A 23,171-nucleotide genomic window follows, 5' to 3' on the forward strand; every position below is an offset into this window, starting at 1 on the left:
ATATTTAGCATTTTAATAATTTACGGTTATAAAATACAAAGTGAAAACCAAAGCCAAGGTAAAATGTCTAGGTAAATGTTCTAGGTAAAAGTTAAAGGTAAAATGTCACAAGCGCGGCTCATTTCCAAACAACAATTTTTCAAAATTGTACTTACTTGCAGTTATTTAGATCTAAGAGAAACGGTTATTTATCATTGAATTTTCTATAATTTACAAAATCAACAATCGATAAATTTTTAAATATCAATGAAAAATAAATTTCTAACTACTTTCATTGGATTTTATATTTTATATTATTTATTATATTACAAACATAATTCAGATAATTTAACAGAATTTTTTAGTAACTATTAGACTGCTTTCTTATAATTTAAAACTGTCAAAATATATTTTTAATTGAAATTCGAGTAACAGAAAAAAAATTATAATAGAACCACCGATGCCCAATTTGTGTCAAAGGATTAACATGCAGAAATTATAAAAACTAATAACCTTTAGGATGAAAACTTAAAACAAATTTTAGCATTTATTTTCAGTCATAAATTTAAAAAAAAACATACAAAAAAAATTCTCTTTTGAACAAATGTCTTCATCTTCGTGAATAAGTGTAGTGATTTCTGAAACTAAATGCATATCATAAGGGTATGCATGCATAAAAGTTATAGTTTCTTTTTAAAATGAAAGTCATGTTTTTTGTTAAATTAATGTTTTTAAATAATATATGTTTTTAAATAATTTATGTTTTAATGTTCTGCTATAATAAAGAAGCATTCCTTATGAATTATAAAACTTTTTACTTTTTTGAAGCCTCAATCTTTAAAAATGTGCGTAAATATTAAAGATAAAAACTAAATGTGGCTCATTAATATATCATGCATTAGTTTTTATACTCTAAAAGCTTTCTGAAAAAAGTTATAACAACAAGTTGTTTACAATTGTTATTAATAACCAAGTTACAGTTCAAACGTAAAGCTAAAAAACCAGTAATAGTTTAGATTACGTTATTTTAAGTAAAAACTTGATTTAGAAGCATTTATTTCCTTAGGAAATAAATTATTAACGTTTGTTGGAAAATCAAAGTTGCTTAAAAAAATACTGATGTAAAATTATTAAGCTATTATAATATTATTTCAAATATATGATATATTAATAGAAGCAAAACTGCAATAATGTTAAAATATAATATATTTATGCAATAGTAATATTGAGATGACTATGAGGATGTTATTTATTGATTAAAAGTAAAACAACCTGGTTTTAAATTAAGTTTTGAAACTGAATCCATGAATAACGGAACAAAATAATTCAATCCATTTTCACTTATGACAAATTTAAAGCGTTCCTATTTCTAAATAAATTTTCTCACAATAAAAGATAAATGTAGCTCAAATGCGTAGGAGATAATGCATATTTAAAATGTTTTACTTTTCTTAATTAATTCATATTTTTGAAAAGAATAACGCACCTGATACAAAATTGATCGCTGATGGCTAATTGAAAATGATGCAAAATGTCCAAATCATTCTTGCTTAAATAAAGCCAGATGTGCGTGCATCAAGTTTGCTCATTTATGAGGAAGCATTTCTGCTCCGTTAAATAAGTTAATTTTTTAATTGGTTTAGTAAAAATAATTTGTTAAATATGATACTCAACCCAAAATAAGAATCTAGACTTTGGTGAGCAATTATTTGTCTAACATGAGAAAAATTAATGCTTAAAAGAAATTAATTATTGGTAAATAATTTAAATATGCATCAATAATATAACCAAAGCACAATTTGCATTACAAACAATAGATAGCTTTTTTGTGTTAGTGGAATAAATTCTTATAAATATATATAATTTTAATAAAAAATTAGAATAAAGGTGTAACGAAAATCATGCTCTCAAGTTACGTAAGAAAATTATATTTCATATATCATTAATTTAGAATTTTTATTGGAATTTTTTGTAATTTTTATTCATTAGTTTAAAAGTTAAAACTTTCAAATAAATAAGTAACTTAATAACATTATTTTTTTTAACGTATTTCACCATAAAAATAATTAGGTTAAATTATAATATTTCAAACTAAATTTAACAAAACTATTTATTATAATATCAACAGCTTAATTTGTAATTCTCTATAGTTGATAATTTTATTTCTTTTTCTAAATAAAATATTTACGAGAAAGATTAATGATTAAATTATAAAATTAAATTAGTAATAACTTGAGATACAATTTATCATATACCATTTAGTAATTTTATTAATGTTCAAAATACCAATATATTGGATTACATTTCATTAAGTGTGGAAAAAGCACGTTAAAAGTATTTACAATTCTGTCAAGAAACGAACGAATGGTGAAAAGTAATGATTACATAAGTTGCTAATATTAAAGTTATGTTGTGGAAGGAAATGAAAGCTCTCAAATGAGGAAATTAGATACCTTATGTTATGATTTCGATAAAGAATAGGAAACACTTAATTTATTAAAGAGGAGTAACACTAATGAGTTTATTGAAAGAGAATTTATTGAATTTATTTATGAATTAAAGTAAAGCGTTTCCAAACTCAAAATACAAGGTTTTAATCTCATTAACATTTAGAAATAAGAAGCCCACCGAGACTTGTAATTCCCTATCCGTTTGCCTAAATCCAATTTTTCAATCTTGTGCCTTTCTTAGGAAATACATAATAATAAAATGATTAGTTTTCATTTACGAACACTCCCAGCAAATTCAATTATCTTAGGAGAAGCATTATTTAAGAACGGATACTAACTCGGAGTTCCAATCAAGAGGTTTAAAATCTGAATACTCATCTTGTTAGGATATCACTTCAAGGCTTACAGTCATAACTGTATTTTAATTTAATCTTGTTTCTGCATAGAAAATTCGTGAACAATGATATTCTGTTAAGGAGGTTTCATTGTCCTTGAGTAAATAAGGCGCCATTGTGTACGTTTTGTGAATACCGGAGGAGAAAGCGTTATATTAGAAGAAAAAGTTCAACTTGATTAAGTTTTGAAAAGAGCTATTTACTTTAATGATACGCATTTTTTGAATGGAAATTCTATCTTAGATGCATCCTTCTGAATTCTCGATATTGGATATTAGCATGCCTAAGTAGAAAAAAAAACGGTAGGTTCACAAGAATCAATAGCGTTGCGCTTTTAGACAAATCCGTTTTTATGTAATGTGTTCTATTGTGTTTCTAAATAATAAAAAAAACAATAATTGTACTACGGAAAATCTTAATTTGAAATAAGCGATCAATTGAAATGTAATTATTTTGACCTTTTTTTTAAATTTTATTTTTAAGATAAATATGCTTGATATTGTTATTAAGTACTGTATACTATATTGATTAAAAATATGAATTTCACACGGAGAAAAAAAAAGTTGGTAAAACTATAGTACTGTATAATAACGGCATTTAGCAACAACAAAAAAAAAAAAAGAAAAAAAAATCTTAGTTCTGGTTAATAAAACTACAATATATGGTATTTAAATCATTCATTTAATAATTCTTCCGTTCTTATTGAAACAGTTTACCGAAAAGTCTGGTTTTCTAAATTATAGTTTTTATTGCCATAAGTATAGCAAAAGATACAAAACTAAAACTAAATTTAACTGAAAAACTCACTTTTATGCCCTGTTCTTAGATAATGTGATAAAATTATCATAGTTTATCATATTTCTCAAATTTTATCACGAATTACAAAGCCATATTTTATTGTTCATTTTACCGAAATCATTGCAAAAGCAATACTGTGAAAATTAATGAGTTTTTTGTTCTCATAGAGTAAACAAATATGGCAAATTTTATAATATTCTGGTAGCTTTGACCATACTTCCTTTTCAGTCCTGGAATTATAACTGTCTTAATATAAAAAAGAACAGATATAAAGTGGGTTTTTCATCTTTGGGTGTATTTTTACGATGAAAAAATTCATTTGAAACTAACAAAATGTTAGTTTCAAATGATGTTTCAATCATGTTTTTTTTAAACGAATGTTGTTACCGTTTCAATGAAAGTCAAAACTGCATTCCTTAAATCAGATGAAACGTTTCTTTTTATCAAACAAAAAAACTCCTCCCAAAAAGACTATTAAATTTCACATAATACAAATTTTAACGAACGAAAAATGAAAAAATAAAAAAATCCTTAAACTGAATTCGCAGAAACTTTTCCCTCTATTTTCTGTAATGTAATGATCAAAATTGTCTTTTTGTTAATGTCAGCCTGCTTAGTTTTGTAAAGTGGTTTTTCGAATACGTAACAAATCAAATACATTGCTAAAACGCATAGATAATTATAAAAGCGATGCGTTGTAGAAAATTGAAGGAATGACAAGAAAATATTCCTTATGCGTATCATATTTTTTACAGAACAAAGTTGAAGGTTTAAGATTTACAATTTTAAAAATCCTAATTATTCTGTGCACACGATATTTAAAAATATGAGATAAGAAACAAAAAGGTGATCTTTTGAAACGTACTCTTCTTTTTCTGATGAGTTTGGATTTTAGACCCTCGAATTATGCTGCGGAATCAACCCTCACAGACCCTTAATCTAGAAATTAGGGTCCTAATAGTTTAGTTAAGACCCCTTAATACTAATTTCACTTAAATATTTCCTTTCAAGAAAATTATTTCACTTAAATTCTTCAAATATTTCTACAATGCTCTTGTATAAATATTTAAAGGAATTAAAAACTTTATTCGCGTAATTATGAAAGACATTTATCTAATAACAATTTTGTATAAAACTATTACTTTTAAGTGTATTTTTTATTTTATTATTATTTTAACTTAATGTTAGAAAGAGTAATGTTAACTCATTTGAAACTATATAATTTTGAATGGCTAGTTTATTGGAAAGTTGCAACGTTCTAATAATTTCTGAGTAATAAAATTTTTAAAAAGTCACTTTATGCTTTGAAATTTAAAGGAAATTTGGCAAATTCAGTTATAGAATTGGATTCTGCTATTTAAATTTACTTAGTCCAAAATGATGCAAAAATATTGAATTTTTATTGGAGCGCTCTGGTAAAGATTTCGGTAAAATTAACAATAAAATATAGTTTTATAATATGTAGTAAAATTTGGAAAATGTGATAAAATTTGGCAATTTTAACAAGAAATTTTAGAGCATGCCATAAAATCCATACATTTGGTTAAAGTTAATTTTACTAAATATGCGGTAATGAGAACCATAATTTTAAAAATCGGGATTTAAGGTAAACCATTACAATATGAACAGAACCAAGTGAATGGTTTAAATATCGTTTGTTCTGATTTTTATTGTCAGAATTATGCTTCGGAACTTTCATTATCATACCGTACAGTAGTTTTAATAGGACTTTTTCTTCGTGTAGTTAAACAAATTTATTTTGCTTAAAAAGCAGCCATTTAAAATAACATTATACCCATTAACACAATATGACATAAAATTAGATACAGCAAATATGTTAATATGAGTTTACCTTCCCTTATATTAACATAGTAAAAAAGTTAGATTTATATTTTTTTATATCAAGCAGAGAAGATATGCAAGTAAATTATTTGTGTACTGTTTAATTTCTCCAATCAAATTAAATAGCACCATATTACTTGGAAGCATATTTAAAGAGCATTAATTTAGGAATTAAAAAAATACCATTTACATCAGAAAAGCCTTCTACTGTGAAACAGAAGAATTTCCATTTCGGTTCAAATGCCAAATTTCTGACATTTCTTACTTTTCGTTTTTATCTTTTCTTCAACATCCCAGATTTAATTTTCATACATTTTCTCACTCTAAGCTAAAAGTAAACTTTACTGCAGCAAATTTTAATTACATGCAGCCATACAGACATGATAGGTGAAAAGAAACCCCATATTGCAAATTAAGCATTCGGAGCAAGGAATTAAAATGAGATTAAATTTTTCTTACACTTCATTTAAACTCGTGTCATTGCTTACAGCATTAAAACTGGTGGACCTTTTTAAAATGTTTGGAATGACAGTTGCACGGAAAGAATTTTATTTCTTTTGAAGTGATATATTTTACCCATGTCTTAGTTAGCATAAAGTATTTCCTTTTTAGAAGTCAGGAATTTCTAGAAGTTAAGGTTTTCGCTATTCGAGTAGACATAAGATAAAACTGTTATTATTTTTAATTAAAATGGTATTTCAGTTTAAAGCTAAGAGATTAAAATTAATCTTTTTTTGCTTCTATATAAAGGGTGCATAATACATTATGAAATAAAAATTTAGTTAAATATAAATTTATTTTGTTTGAAATATTTACCATATAAGCTATTGCAAAGATTGTCCTGATTAAAAAATTTAAGTTGTATATATATTATATATACATATATATATATATATATATATATATATATATATATATATATATATATATATATATATATATATATATATAAGATTTTTAGCTTAAGAAGTTTAATAAGCATATAAAAAAATTTTACAACAATAATATTTGGATTAAGATTAAAAGTAAAACAAACAGATGGTTATTAAATTTTTATTGGCTGAAAAAACCATGCACTTTTTCTATTAAATGCAAAGATAGTTTTTCAGTCAGTGTTAATAACTTGGATTTTCTGTTTTATTAAAACTAGGAGTTGAAAAAAATATTGCATGTTTAGTATGTAGAATAGCATTCAAATATTTTTTACAGAAAATATTGGTTATAAATTTAAAATTAGGATGACTATTCGTATCTTATATATTATTAAATAAGACATCTTATATATTATTAAATAAGTTAAAAATTTACTCAAAAACAATTAATTTATCTTAGCATTCCTTCCAGAAAATTAAAAACAAGACAAACGGAACCACTTAGTATTTTCTTAAAAATTTTCAAATAGTAATTGATGTCACATAACATCATTGTGGCATTATATTCAAAGAAATATTTGAGTTTAATATCAAATATTATTCATAAAACAAAATGAAAGTTAGAACAAAAAAATGAAATTTATACTTTTTCCACTAAAGGCAAGGATAGTTCCTCTTTAACTTCAAAATTATAAATATTTATATCTAATACACTGCTGTAAACTCCTTCAAAAAAAAGGGTTGAATAACAACTTAGTTAATCGTTATTTACAATATTCAAATAAAACAGATCCCGCAGTGGACCGATCCTTAAGACACGGTTCCCAACAGATCACCAAAGTCAAGCATCACAGGCTGCGGTCAGTGTGTCGGTGGGTGACCACTTATATTAGTCTGTGTAGGGACCGAGGGTATACGGTATTGGTCCTCGTTAAACTGTTCTACCGTAAAGTGCTCGACTTCGCGTGCAGGTCAACGAGCTACCAAAGCGGGGGTCCCATCCCCTCTACAGAGGATCAAAATTGTGATGGCATGTCTTCGGATCATCCTCAGGGATGTTTCCCAGACCGTCGCCAATAGCCCATTGTGCAGTTCTAGTGCAACGTGAATGAACTACAACAACAACGAATAAAATAGTCAAATAACCATAAATAAGATGGCAATAAATTTGTAAACTGTTAGAAAAAACTTTATTACTGCATTCACCTAATACGGTTAAAGAATCAGAATTTTATCGCACTAACTAAGCCCACTTAATGATGAGAGCTAATTCCTTACAGCTACCTTACATATATTATAGCCGTAAAGGCTAATCTGTCATTCTCATAATAAGCCACATAATAAGCCAGTGAATATGTCGACAAAATGGAGGTTTGAGTCCCATCATTGACGTCACAATATTTCCTCCATTTCAACATGAAGAATTTCCAGCGTCCTGCACTCCCCAATTAGTATCCTCCAATGCTAATTACCTAACGAAAAGCCTAGCTCCAAATGTCCTGTTAAATTTTTCTTAATGTTTTGAGACTATGCTAGTTGTAAATGATTAAAAAACCGTATAGTTTTGTATTCATAGCTTTACTACCATACTAGTTGTCAGCGGTTTCAAAACCACATAAAGTAAATAATGCTCTTTACCCTAAACCTTATGGTTAATTGGATAGACAGACTGTTGTCAGTTATTTTACCATAATTTTTCAATGAAATTTTTAACAATGCCCGAAACCAGACCATGCTATATATTAGTGAATATGCAAAACATTTACTTAAATAAAATGAATTTATCTCAGTTTTCCCTTTAGAAAATTAAAAAATAACGGGACCACTTACGTTGTTTTCTTTGAAATATTCAAATAATAACCAATGCCATTGTGGAATTGTATTCAAAGCAACATTTGATTTTAATGCCAAATATTATTTTCAAAAAGACTGAAAAGTTAGAACTAAAAAAATGTTAGAAATATTGAACCTTTTATTGTTATATCTTCTATAGATAGTAGTTGAAAGCCACTCAGTTCCTTCAAAAGGCACTCAAGCCCAATAAAAGTGAAGCTTACATTGAAGAGAAAAGTATGTTCTAAACTGCAAGAATATAATAAAATTTACCGTCTTTCTATCTCTAATGGAAACACTAAAAAGGTCGCTATTATTTTACCGAAGCGCTTCTGTAATAATTTGGGCAAAATTAGTAATGAAAAATTATAAAAATAATAAAAATAATAACACATTATAAAATATAATTTTATATAATGTGTGATAAAATTTGGTAATTTTATCATGATAACTTAGAGCATGGCATAAAAACCTTATTTCGTCTAAAATTACTTCTCAGTTTTTGTAATTTTTACTACATGTGTGTTAATAAAAACTCTAATTTTAAAACTCAAAGTATCTGATAAACCGTTAACATCTGAAAACTTCCACATTACTAATTTAAATGCCGTATATTTTGGTTAGGTTAACCAGAATCACGGATTTTTTTACGAGAAAAGTCACTACCATAGAGTACGGTAATTTTACCAGAATTTATTTTCTCCGTGTACTTGTGGAGTATTATGCAAAGTTCTTATTCCAAAACATAGTTTAAGGCGTAAGGACATACGAGCAACAATTTGTGATTGACTAAGAGCTGAAATTGATCAAAAAGGGTACATTCTACGAGAACACGAAGCGCTTTACCAATGATTTTGCTAAAATTAACAATAAAATGAGTTTTTTTTTTAGTGTTTGATAAAATTTGGTAAATGTGGTAAAATTTCATGACGTCAGAAGTATAATCAGAAGTATAATTTTGAAAACCAGAATTTCCGGTAAACCGTATCTATATAAAAGTAAAAATTACCAAATGAATATTTAAAAACCCTATATTTAATTTTTTTTTACCAGAAATGTTACCAGATACAGAACGGTAATTTATCGGAACTTCCTTTTCGGTGCATAGAGTGCATGGAAAGGGTTTTATTTTATTCAACGAAATCTTAAGACTATAAACGTATCTTTTTATTGCTTATAAAACTAATCTTAACTATCCATCATATTTATTATACCCAGAAGTATTGTTAAATGACCATAAATTTCTTCAAAATTATTATCTTTTGAAAACAACGCTTACTATACTTCGCAATTTTATCAAGTTATTTATGTTACTGTTGGTCTGAATGATATTTCGAAAATAGCATTATATACTCTAAAATAGTCTAAACTAAGATTTCGAAATGAAATAGAGAATATGTCTTTGCTGTGTCTAGTTTGAAAAATGTTTCGCATAGCATAAGACATGGAATAATCAAAATCAACAATCGCTTCTGAAAGCAATAATTTATTATAAAATTTATTGTCAAATTTATTGTATCCTTTTATTATTATCAGAAATTCATCTCATTTATCAAGGTATTTATAATATTATTATAGTTATTTATAAGTCATTAATTTTAAATAATAATAACATGGAAGCATTAGTTTAGTATAATGAACACATTAAAAAGTTAGTTTAAAATAATAGTTCTATTATATTCTTTAACATTAATAGATTTGCTTTACAAGAAATATTTGCTTTGCAGAAAGTGAAAAAAAAGTATTTCCTGTATTAGACAGAACGAACTATACACGAAACAATATTTTATCACATTATCGAGGGCAACCTTATACTATAATTATGAATTTTGAAAAAAAAACATTATTGAATTTGCATTTTGTTTAAGAGGAAAACTTTTGTTAAGACGTTAGAACTGGATAAAGAATTAGCATTTTTTTTTTGTTCATAAACAAAATTAGTGTATGTATGTTAGGCGAATAAACTTAATTTATACGCTAGAAAATTTAAGCAGGAAATTTTTTTTTCAAGCAAAATATTCATATTACAGCACTACCTTATATTTTAAAATAATTTTAGAAATAATTTTTTACTCATTTATACATTATAATATTAATTATAATTTTTATAATAACTCATTATACATTATAATATTAACAACACGCAAAAAAAAATAATAATAAACGGACAGTCCTCAATAACTTTTGATCAAATGATCGGATCTTCGCGTTTTAGGACTCAATCTTAATGGTTCAAAAGGGTGACTTCAAATATGTTAACTAATTAGTGCTGTACCGGGATAGCCTGGTTGTTAGGGCACTGTGACCTTGTCCAACAGGACGTGGGTTCGATCCCTGCCGGGCGAAGACTCCCCGCGTAGTAAATGGTGACGGATTCACGTGAAATCTGTCGGGTCACTAAGTCCTCCATGTCCAAAAAATCATACCTTTGGGGGTACTGATCCAGTAGTTTCCTTGTCTTCTGAATTGGGTTAAAAATTGCAAGGCTACGGAGTTGAACATTAGAAGTCGTAAACCCAAAATTGGGTCGGCTGCTCAGCGACGGTTATATAAAAAAACAAATTAGTGCTGAGGATATTTTAAGTTACAAAATCAAGCACAAAAACGTACATTATCTGAATAAACATAACTTCCTTTCGAGACGGACTCGGAATTCTGACCTCCAAAATATAGGGGGTAGCCTGAATCTGAGAAATACGGTCCCCCCCCACACACACAAAAAAGAAATATTTGTACCCCTTAATGCTAATTTTACTTTTTGCTTTATTTCACCGTATGTCGAAAAAATTTTAAGGGAATTGAAACATTTTGCTCACAATTATAAATTTCGCTTAGCCACAGATAATTCCATGCAAAAAATAAATTTTAGTGAGTATTAATTATTTTTCCTTATTTTATTTTCTACTTGTTGAAAGAATTTTGAATAGTAACGTAGACAGTTTTTATATCATTTCGCAGAATGTAATTTTAAATTACAAAATGCAAAATTTGAGCAAAATCGGTCAAATAGTTTCTGAGAAATCACATTCTGCAAAAGTCGTATTTCAGTACGCAAAGAGCAAAATTAACATTCAGAGATCCAAGCATTGGACACTCTCCTGAGCAAACTATATTAACCATATTTCCCAGATTACGGCTACCCTCTATATTTGGATAACAGAAATCCGAATCCATCAAAAAAGGTATATTTATTCAGTGAAAGTACGTTTTTGTGTCTGATTTCGTAGCTTAAAATATCGTCTGCACTAATTAATTAGTAAATTTGAAATCACCCCTTCGAGCCATTAGGATTGAGAAATAGAAGGTGAAGATCCGACCATTAGATCAAAAGTTTTTAAGAGTGGTCCATTTTATATTTTGAGCACAGTACATAATAAAAAAGATCGTATAAAACCAACGCATTTAATACTGATAAATCAAACCTGATTTAAAAATCATAGAATACTTAACTCAAATAATTTACCCGAAAAATTGAAATAATTTTATTATAAAGTATTAATTCCTTGAAACACAGCTTCTCTTTGGTTTCTAAGAATATTTAAAAGATTGACTTATTTCACCCTCCAAATAAAACGGTCTGTACATCCTAAACAAATTACGTTTTCGCTGGAAATAAACTTGTTTAAAATAAAGCTTCATTATGTCTAGTTTAATAATATGAAGTCAGTCTTTTAATATGAAGTCTAGCCAGTTTTATGTGTAAAGCCTTATCAAAAGCACATAATCACGTAAATAATTTAACTATAATAGCAAATATACCTTATCTCCCTGTATAGCGTAATGCATTTTCGAAAATTTTTGTAATTACAATTTGGCAAGTCTTCACTAACGAAGCCTAAAAAGTTAGTTATTTGCTATTTTATAGTAATTTGCAGTATATATATATATATATATATAGAGAGAGAGAGATAGATAGATAGATAGATAGATAAAGATATATATATATATATATATAGAGAGAGAGAGAGATAGATAGATAGATATATATATATATATATATATATATATATATATATAGTGGACACGGCTTATAGTGAACTCCCGGATATAGTGAACGAAATGCTCGGTCCCGTACCTTGCTATACACGTATAATGTTATTTTTAGTGGATATAGTGAACCAAAAAAGTGAGGAAGTTGGATATAATGAACTTTTTCCTGTCTTCGACTTATTTCCCACCCCACCCCCCATTTTCTTTGCAAATAATTTTGAAATTTCTACTTCAAAATAAATACATATATCGATTGTTAAAACCATCTATAGAAACTACTTTCATGTGCTCGAATGGCAGGTTAGACAGGTTCAAAAAGCGGAATAACAGAAATTCAGGAAAAATTATCTGAGAGTCGGGAAGTGTTTCCATATCTGATGTTGAGAATTGCTCATCAGCTGAAGATTACAAATTTTTTTTTTGTACGCAAGACGAAGAGTGATGAAAATAACACATTTTTTGCTACTACATAATATTTTTCAGTCATTTATATGAATATAATGTAATAAATGGGAGGAGTTTGGGAACCATTAGTGAAATGGCCTGCGTAACGGATATAGTGAACTCCCGGTTATAGTGAACCAAAATTTCGGTCCCTTGAAGGTTCACTATAGCGGGGTTTGACTGTATATATATATATATATATATATATATATATATACATTCATGTATGAATATATCCCCCAGCTTAATGCAAAATAAACTGTTTCAAATGTCACCTGATTAAAATCTTCATTGGCTTCAAAAGCATATAAATTAAAAATGACAGTCGACATGTTTCAAATGCTCAAAAACAGACACCTATTTTCAAGACTTGTCAGACGAGAATGAGTGACAAAGGTGATTTGAAATACAAAGCGTAAAATTGCCAACGAAAATTGGGGGAAAAAAATGTGAGAAATAAAACTAGAAGAACCGCAATAACAGAGAGAAAAAAAAAGATGAAAAACGAAACAAGAAAAAATCCCAGTAGACGAGAGGGGCAAATTAGGATAAAATGCATTTCCAAGCACTGTGGAGAGGTGGTGATCAATTAATACCGTTAACAATGGGAATCAGCATTCATATGAATAGAGCAAGATTACAGGGTAGGAGGATGAAATAGTGTGGTCATGGAAATAATTTTGGCATGGTCGAAATTGAATTTAAGGCCAAGATTTCAACAATGCGCAGTGATTGATGAGTTTTAGAATTCTTGGTAGTGGACACATCTATCGTGTTCCATAAGTCTTTTTTTAATGGCTCCAATATTATTTGCTTTATTACAACCAATTAAATATGCCATAATTATTCAGTAAAATTAAATTTTTTCTACTTCTTTTAATGCAAAAAATACTCACTCAAGGAAAAATACTCAAGGGATACAAATAACCATAATATGCATCAAATCTTTTGAGTTGTAATTTTATAATTTTTTAAATGATTATTATTAACAATATATAGCTTTATATAATCACTTTAAGTTAAATATAACAAAATTATAAGCAACAATAGTCATTTTTAAATTTAAGCATTAAATATCTCTTGAACTTAATACTTAATTTCGATAATCAATCTTAGTTTAAGGGCTAACTACATAGATTAGTAGTAGAATTTATTAATTTCTAATAATAGGACATCCTAAAGTGCTTAAGAGCACAATAATTATCTTCTCACACCCAGCTGCTTAATGACTCTTCTTCAAGATAATTTATCTTTTATCATATTAATACAAAGAATTTAGGATTAAAATAGAAAAAAAAGTTTTTGTCATTAATTTTTTTATTTTTTTTATTGATGAGTTAAAAAATTAACGCTTGATATTAAAATTATGTAACCTCATGTTGAATTTATATTTTTAGTATTTTAATTACTGTTGCATATACTTAGTTTTGAAAAATAAATAATACATTTTTATCAATCTTCAGAAATAAAAAAATACTCCTTTTTTTTCTTAAAAAAATAACTAGTAGAGGGAAGTGAAGTTTGAATGGAAGCTGAAGCTTAACTATTTGACTTAGAAACTGTTGGCTTTAATTAAGATATTCATTGTTTAGTTATGCCCAATAAATCATTCCTGAAAAGTAATGCATGTTCTACTTTTTTTACATTTTTTTTCCAGAAAAAGTCAAATCAATCGCTCTTACCCCATTAGCGGGGAAAGACCGAGGATTATGTATGGGAATTCTCTATGAAAATTAGCTCTGAAACTAACTCTATTGGAAATTTAGAAAAACTGAAATTTCAGTGAAAAAGTAGCAGGCATTTCTATTTTATAGAAAAATTCAAGTATATATTTTTCAGTATATATAGTGCAATTAATTATTTTATGTGACAATGTAATTTATATGTGATGTAATCAAGGCCGTAAAGAAAGAAGGAGAGAGGGATAATTATCCCAGGACTTGAGAGTGCTGAGAACCCGGTCAAAATTTCTTAGTACTTATAATATAGTACTTATTAATTACTTTTTTCTAAAACAAAATAGCTGAGAATTCCTTTAAATATAGATGATAATTACAAGCTTGTATAATGGGTCTTCAAAAATTTTATGAGTTAAGAAATAAAGGCTTTTTGTACTTTGAGGAAGAAGCCCACTGCGAATTTTGTCCTGAAGACCGTAAAACTATTGTTCAGCCTTAAATGTTGTCTTCTTCCGCTGCGCTGCAACTTTCGTAGGGCCAGCATACACTGATATCAGGGGAGTAGAGGCAAAACAGTGTAGTACCAGGTTTTTTCCCAAGAGCAAATATTATGGAAACGTAACAGAAAAATTTTGTTATTACATTAAATCCTAATTATTTGTTAATGTATGATTTTTGTAATATACTGGGGTAAAAATAATTTTTATATTTGTAATGACCATTAAATAAAGCTAATTTAAAAACAACAGAATATTAAAAAGTTTATATAGTAAAAAAGAAAACTTATATACACAGACGCGGTGAATTAATCAGCAACAACTCGGCAATATGGTAGTTTCTTCTTCTTGACTAGTAAAGTGTAATTCAGAATTTGCTTACTGAAAACATAACGAATTTCGGCATAAATGAGGTACTCGGTTACGTCCCACTAACCGGTCTTATCCAACTCTTCCTGACTTAAGAAAGGATAAAATGATTTAGAATCTGGCAGTAAACAGAATTAATCATTATTTGTTTAATAATATTTGTAACAACAAAAACAGAAGGAATTTTGGCACAATTGTGGTGCTCGGTTACGTCCCACTAACCGGTCCTATCCTATTTTTCCTGACGTAGGAATGGATTAAATGATTCATAATCTGACCGTAATCAAAATTAATCATTATTTGCTTAATAATATTTGTAACAACAAAAACAGAAGGAATTTTGGCACAATTGAATTACGTCTCACTAACCAGTCTTATCCTAACTCCCTGACGTAAGAAAGGATTAAATGATTCAAAATCTGACAGTAAACAGAATTAATCATTATTTGTTTAATAATATTTGTAACAACAAAAACAGAAGGAATTTTGGCACAATTGTGGTGCTCGGTTACGTCCCACTAACCGGTCCTATCCTACTCTTCCTGACGTAAGAATGGATTAAATGATTCATAATTTGACAGTAAACAAAATTAATCATTATTTGCTTAATAATATTTGTAACAACAAAAACAGAAGGAATTTTGGCACAATTGAATTACGTCTCACTAACCAGTCTTATCCTAACTCCCTGACGTAAGAAAGGATTAAATGATTCAAAATCTGACAGTAAACAGAATTAATCATTATTTGTTTAATAATATTTGTAACAACAAAAACTGATTAATCATTAATGTAAATAATACTTTAATCAAATTTGTATTTTGTTTCTTTTTGCAGCATGTAAGGAATCTTACAAAATGTTTTGAAGAGCCACACGTAGCTTGGAGGTACCACAGATAAGTATATATGAATTTTCATCAAGATGTGAGTACATATTTAAGACTTGGTTTCAAGAAATCGTTCATAAAACGAAAAAACTTCAAAATAAATCAAATTAATTCAAAATCAATAAGAAATAAGCTGTTTATGACTTATTAAACTGTCAAAAAGACAGTTATAAAATAAGTATTTACTCAACAAATGTGTACATTCCGCAAGTTCTTTTTTTTTAAAGTTAAAAATAGCGTGTTTGCTCAACATCAAACATCAGAAATTAGTAATAACTATTGTGTTTACTTACATTTAAAAAAGTATAAAAACTATCACGAAGAAAAATATTACTTTGACTAAGAAGAAAATCATATCTCACGAGGTTATACAGGTTTGAAAGTGTAAAAATTTAATTTAATTTATTGTTCATTTACGTTAAGCTTTTGTTCAGTTGCTACTATTAATGGAAAAAATGTGATTTCGGGAGGATCTTTCAATGCAACGAAAGGGAAAAACAGAAAGACAAGAAAAGAGTTTTTTAAAATTCTCCATACAGGAGAAGGTGTTTTAAGTTATGCTAAAAATGAAAATTTAACCATTGATCATACTCAGCTTGCCTTTAAAAATGAAATTATGATCAAGACAATCTTATTACTGAACCAAATAACAAAATTGACTTTTATAACAGTTAATATCATTATTGATATTTTAATTGCAAAACGTTCATAAGCACTATATAACTTCAAACAAACGCTTATTATTATTTTTAAAAATGATGGCTTTCCATTTATTATTTAAACTAAGTTAAATGAAAAGTATATTTTTGTATCATATCTCAAGTATGAATTTTTAAAATCAAATGTATCCGATATTTCATAAATATCTCGAAAAATCAGCATTTCTAAATAACACTAGCTTATCTGTGAATCTTTCTGTATTATATCTCAAGTACAAATTTTCTAAAGTAATTGTATCTTTTATTTCATAAATACCCTGTAAAAATACCATTTCTGAATAACACTAGCTTATCTGTAAATCTTTCCGTAATCATGTCTCAAGGATAAATTTTCAAAATCAATTGTATCCGATACGTCACAAATACTCAGTAAAATTAGCATTTCTGAATTATTCTGAGTTTATAAGCAAATCTTTTTGTATCATATCTCAAGTATGAATTTTTAAAATGAAATGTATCTGATATTTCATAAATATCTTGTAAAATCAGCATTTCCGAATAACGTTAGATAACATTATTGGTATTGCGTCAAAATTAAGTGATAAGTGACCTAACTGTGAGCTTATTACTATGGAACTTTAGACCTACCTATTTCTTTGTTATATCGGACGCGCTTTTGAATGGTCAATATTCCCAGGAACGATGATTGATGAGGAGTTGGGCGAAAAATGACTCGAACAGAATATTAAAGCACTGGCCTCGACAAAGTTGCTCTATCATACATTTTGCCAATCCTTCTGAAACTCAGCTGCTGTTTGAATCAATTTAAAAGATAAATTATTGCGAAGTCCGTCTTCACGTTTCAAAGTCACTCATCAATTTTGATGCCATTATGAAATGCAGGGACCAATGTTGAATATATTACAATTTTGCAGACTAAATTTTATCTCATGCTTGCTTATGCTCACTTGGCTAAAGTAATTGAAAAAATACTACATTTTTTTACTACATATATACTTAGATACAACATACATACAAGATATATATATATATATATATATATATATATATATATATATATATATATATATATATATATATATATATATATATATATATATATATATATATATATATATATATATATATATACAAGTTGAAAATACAAAGAAAAGAAATAAAAAGATATTTTTAAAGAGGAGCAGAACTTGTCATATGAATAAATAAATTAAAATGTAGAAATATTTATGTTGAAGCAATGTCTTTTCCGAAAAAAGTATTTTGATTGTGTTTTTTGATCACTGGCATGTTGCACTGTCACTTACTTTGGTTCAATTTTACTAGCAGATTTAAACAAGAAATATTAGCTGTAATAATTTTCAGCATTTAGCTTCAGTTTAGAAGAAATGCTTTTTAAGCTGAGCAATTTTTTAGTTATCACTCTTGCCATCATTTCTCTTTCTTTTCCTAATTTAATTAACATCCTAGTTCTTATAAAAATAAAAGATATAATAAACTCAAGCTATATTTTAAAAGTTGCTTCCATTTTATGAAAAATACTTTCCTACAGTGATACAATGTGTTAAACCATTTTAAATGGTCTGTAACAGTTCATATTTACCATGAAATAACATACATTCCTCAGCATTAATCTTATAAGTTTAAATAAAATTTTGTAGCAAGGCCATGGTTTAAGTTAAGGTCATTAATATTACATCTACACTATAAAAAGTGTCAAAAAAGCTCATAAATGTAATAGTCTAATCCAAAATTTATTGTATTCAAAATAGAAACAGCATTATACTCATTATTGAGCAAAATGCATTCAGAGGTAGAAATGTGTGAGAGATATGTGCGTTGTCTGCCGCTGGATATGAACCCAGGACTTCCTCGTTCGCAGTTGGATGTTCTAACAACCATTGTCGTACATACAGCAAAATCCAGGAACCTTTCATAAAGTGGCCACCGCAATGAGAAATCATTACGTACATTTCTTCCGTTCAAAAGTTTTTAAGATATAGTGAAAAATGAAGTTTTAAAACTGAATTAATCTTTGTAATAGCTTTTTGGTCTATTATAACTTTTCTGCTTCTTAGTTACCTAACAAGACAATAATAAGACGTTGAAGGAAATTCTGAAAATTTGACATCACAGAACAACCAGGTTGCATCCAACTCTGGTGGTAATAGATCCTAGATCCAATAAAAAGTATAAATATATTTTTACACCACCGTTTTAGATTTTACGTGTCCGCACTAAGAGAAAAAGAATGGTCAAAACTCCTAGAATGTGGTAAAATTTACCATGCTTCTAGTTCCATGGGAACACCAAAAAAAATCTCAGTAATTTTACATAAGCACTTTGGAAAAACTGATTTTGATAGATTTAACAACAAAATATGCTTTTATAATGTGTGATAAAATTTGGAAAATGTGATTAAATTTGATAATTTTATTATGATTCCATAAATCATGGTAAAGAAAACCAATTATTTCGTTAAATTTACTTTTCAGTTTTGTATTTTTGTTAAATCTTGGGAAAAAAGAACTATAATATTTAAAACCAGAATTTTCGGTAAACCGTTACCATATGAATGGAAAAATAACCAAATGAATGGTATAAATATCTGATTTTCAATCTTTCAGTTTGATATTATTACCAGAATTATGGTTCATTTTACCAGAAGTATCATTACTATATATTACCTGAATTTTACCAGAATTTTTCCCTTCCTGCGAATAGCTATTTCCATTAAGGCAAATTTACTAATTATATGTTATTCAAGTTTGACAACATAAAGTTATGTCTTAAAAGTAAGGTTTTTCTTAATAAATACTTTCAAAAAATAATGAGATTTTTTAAGGCAATCATTAGTTGGTGTTTAAGTTTCCGAATTTACATTCAACGAAACCGCACCAGATTTAAATAGCCAACATTATATCTGAATACTTTATTTACATCATTTACATGCGAAATAATCAAACTAAAACAAAATATTTTAACTAACGGTTCCATATTATTTTACTGCACTATCTGATTTTCAATATTCTAAAAAGAGAATTTAAAAGACATTTGCCATAAGTGATCATATGAAGAAAGCTGAAAGGCCATTAGTCGCCCATTTTCGGAAGTAGAATTCTCTGGAGGGTAATATCTTGGAAAATGGGATAGCTAAAATTTAAATGATAAGTTATTTAGATGCATACATTAATGTTTCGAATCTTTCAAACTTTCCCTCAAGCCATTGTCAACAAGACAGCGATTCAAGGAAATAACTATCGCTTAAATCTTCTTACTCAAAAAAATATCTAATTAAATGAATTGCTTTCAAAAAAAGAACTTTACAAATTTTCATTCATTAGTTACTTTTAATAGTTTCTCGTTTGGCTTAATTGGCTATATGTGCTAAAAATAAACCATTATTATTGCTCACATTTTAGACTAATAAAATTTTTGGTGTACCTTTGATAATCAACAGATTTAATTATACAAATTATCATTGCTGTTTCGTGCTTGTGCATTTATTTAGATAATTTAAAACAGTAAAATATATATTTAATTACATTGTACATACATAATATTTCGGTTTGAATTCTTGTTGAATATAAACGACTAATTTTTTTTCTTGCGCATTATGTTTATTATCTACCATTTTACAACAGTGAGTGTTGGCATAATTAATAACTTTTAAGTTATTACTGACTTTTTGAATTAAATTAAATTTCAATGTCGTCTTTAAAAAAAGTATAGTACTAGTATAATTGCTTTCTTTACAAGTAATCTTATTTTCATTTTTTTCTTACTAAGGCATAGAATTAAAACATGAAAATAAAAAAAATGCTTTATGGTAAGGAACAAAAACTCGAATATTTGGTGCTTAAAAAATAATCACAATTAAATAATTGTATTGGATTAGTTTCAGTTGTAGTCAATATAGTAAACTATCTGAGGATTCAAATCAATGAAGAAAATTACTTTGAAAATTACGAATTACGCAGTTACAAAATTTTATGCAGTAAATTATTCTTAACAATTAAGGAAAAATATTCAATGTAACAATTTTTAACTTTATTTCTTTTCAAATTTTTAGTGAAATGAAAGTACAACACTTCAACATTAAGTATGTGTGTTTTCTAATTTTGAAATTTATTTAAGAGCATCGGCACTATCTTAAATGCTTAATGCGTCCTTAAGATATTCGCAGTCCAAAATTCTCTTCCGTGTCGTAATTGGGTCATGATAAAGAATTTCTGACTTTTTTCGCTTTTTCATTTTCGTTTTCTAAAGTCAGATACATTTTTTTAAATAACAGTGGTAATAATTTCACTTAATCTGTTTTTATAATAATAATAATAAAGCAGAATTTTAGCATTATTTTATCAGATTAAAATCTAAAACTACTTAGATTTATTTTGTGAATGTCTTAGCTAGCGAAACAGTATCTATTCGAAACTGATAATAAAAAAAGATATTTAATGGTTTGAAAGTTTCACATTTTGCCTTCTGTGTCGGAGTGAAACACATAACCTTATTTTCAACATCATTGCGAAATAACATGCATCTCATCCTTAAAAATGACTGAAAGGTAGTACTTTGAGGTATGTCTTGAATTCGAATGTAGGATACAATCCCACGTGATTTAAAAATAAGCCAAAGAAAAATATATCCCTTATCTTCTGCTTTTACTTTCTAACTGTTTGCATATGAAGAAACTGAAAAGAATAAATTGACATTGAACTATAATGTTGGATTGAAGTCCATCCAAGCTTCTTTTATATTCAAATGGTTTGAAGGACTGGAAAATAAAAATATACTTTTTTCTTCTTTACACAGTAAAGAATTGAAAAAAAATTCCAAGAAGCAGTAAAAGAGAATGAATTTCCATTCCACTTTCCTTCCCGAACGTGAGGGAGGTTTTTTGAGACGACCTCCCATATTCGGCCCATTGAAGTGGAAAATTTCTTTGGGAAGCTGAGATCAATTCTTCACCCTCCAAAGTTAGAAGTAGGAACTCCAGGCAGACTTCCGTCTGACAGCCTCCAGGTAATATGTATTGAAAGACTTGTTAGGGATTTCGATGGCATATGCATTTTCGAAACGTTTTTTAAATGTTCAGTTTGTTAAAAATTTCATCTTATAACCATAAGTTTAGTATTAATTAAAAGATGAGATATGAGTCAATGAAAAGTAAAATGCCATTTCGTAACATTATGCAGTCAAACCTCGATATCTCGAACTTGAAGGGAGGGGAGAAAAAATTCGAGATATCGAAAATTCGAATTATTGAAAATCGCATGTTATCGATGTTAGAATAAAGAAAAATGCTCTCTACATAGCTTATTTACTATTCCATATGTATTCTAAAAACGCTTTTTAAAAAAGGATTCAATTGTTGTTTGCTTTAGAGATGTGTAAAAAAGTTTGTCTATAACACTTTGCAGGTGGACTATAGCTTTAAGTGTCTCCTCTGACATATTCGGCTGCCTCTCAATGAATCTCCTTACAGTGTCCACAGCAGAAAGTGCTTGTTTGTTAGTAACATTGGGAGGTAAATCTTCGATTTCATCATCCTCTTCTTTTGATAGTTCACAAGAAGATTTCGTTTGAGCGATGATATCATTGTCATCCCACTGACCACACACTGTTACTGTATCATCTACGTTTACAAAGTCATGAAATTCCATGTCATCAAGCTTCATGAGTCCGGTCAATCTGTTTCAATCATTTTCGGTGCAGTTTTCAGCAGAATTAACGATATTGATTGTTTGACTCCTTTCGTGATCTTTCATGAATCCAGACTTCTTAAAGCCATTCATTATCGTAGAGGAAGACACATCATTTCATGCCTTGTTCGCCATTCTTATTTTTTTTTTTTTGGAATATTTTTTTAATTTTAGAAAAAAAATCTACACTATTTATGGAAAAAAATTCAAGTTATTGAGGAATTCGAAAAAAAATATTCGTGAAATCAAGTTTTTTTTAACATTGAATGTATAGGAAATTTAAAGGGAATTTTTTTTTCCTTTGAGATATCGAAAAATTCGTGAAATCGAGGTTCGAGCTATCATCTAATAATGGGATTCTAAGGTAGAAAAATGTGATCTTAATGGCTCAAAGATCAAGTCTGAAATATGATCATTAATTTGTGTTAGCATTGTTTTAAATTTTGTTTAAAATTAACATTGTTTAAAATTAACATTGTTTGAAATTAAGTACACAAGCGCTTTTTCTATGAATAAATAGTAACTTTTTTGACGGATATGAATTTTTCACCCTTAAAATAGTTGGAAGAAGCCGGAAAATATGATCCTATTATTTTTGTTAGAAGAGCAGTCGAACGTTTGGAAACAAAAATGTTAATTTTATGGTTGCTTTGTTTCGCTATATTTCTGGTTTATTTAAGCTAGGGCACAATTATGAAATTTGTTCATCTGAAAATATTTCCTTGCAAAAAATGTATATTTTTAAATTATTGTT

At 27.8% G+C, this 23,171-nt stretch overlaps 1 protein-coding gene and 1 long non-coding RNA gene across 2 annotated transcripts in view; one reads left to right on the forward strand and one right to left on the reverse strand.

The window, feature by feature from the left end:
- LOC122269370 (uncharacterized) overlaps positions 1 to 23,171 on the reverse strand; it is a 107,369-nt gene that overhangs the window by 45,605 nt on the left and 38,593 nt on the right. The gene's annotated exons all lie outside the window — the stretch shown is intronic.
- LOC107443691 (uncharacterized) overlaps positions 1 to 23,171 on the forward strand; it is a 74,088-nt gene that overhangs the window by 16,182 nt on the left and 34,735 nt on the right. Inside the window, exon 2 of the long non-coding RNA XR_001584017.4 lies at positions 15,986 to 16,072. This is a non-coding gene — a long non-coding RNA (uncharacterized LOC107443691). The remainder of the gene's footprint in view (positions 1 to 15,985; positions 16,073 to 23,171) is intronic.

The sequence above is a fragment of the Parasteatoda tepidariorum genome, chromosome 11, assembly GCF_982258835.1.
Source record: "Parasteatoda tepidariorum strain Cologne lab strain chromosome 11, Ptep-v5.0, whole genome shotgun sequence".
NCBI lineage: Eukaryota > Metazoa > Arthropoda > Arachnida > Araneae > Theridiidae > Parasteatoda > Parasteatoda tepidariorum.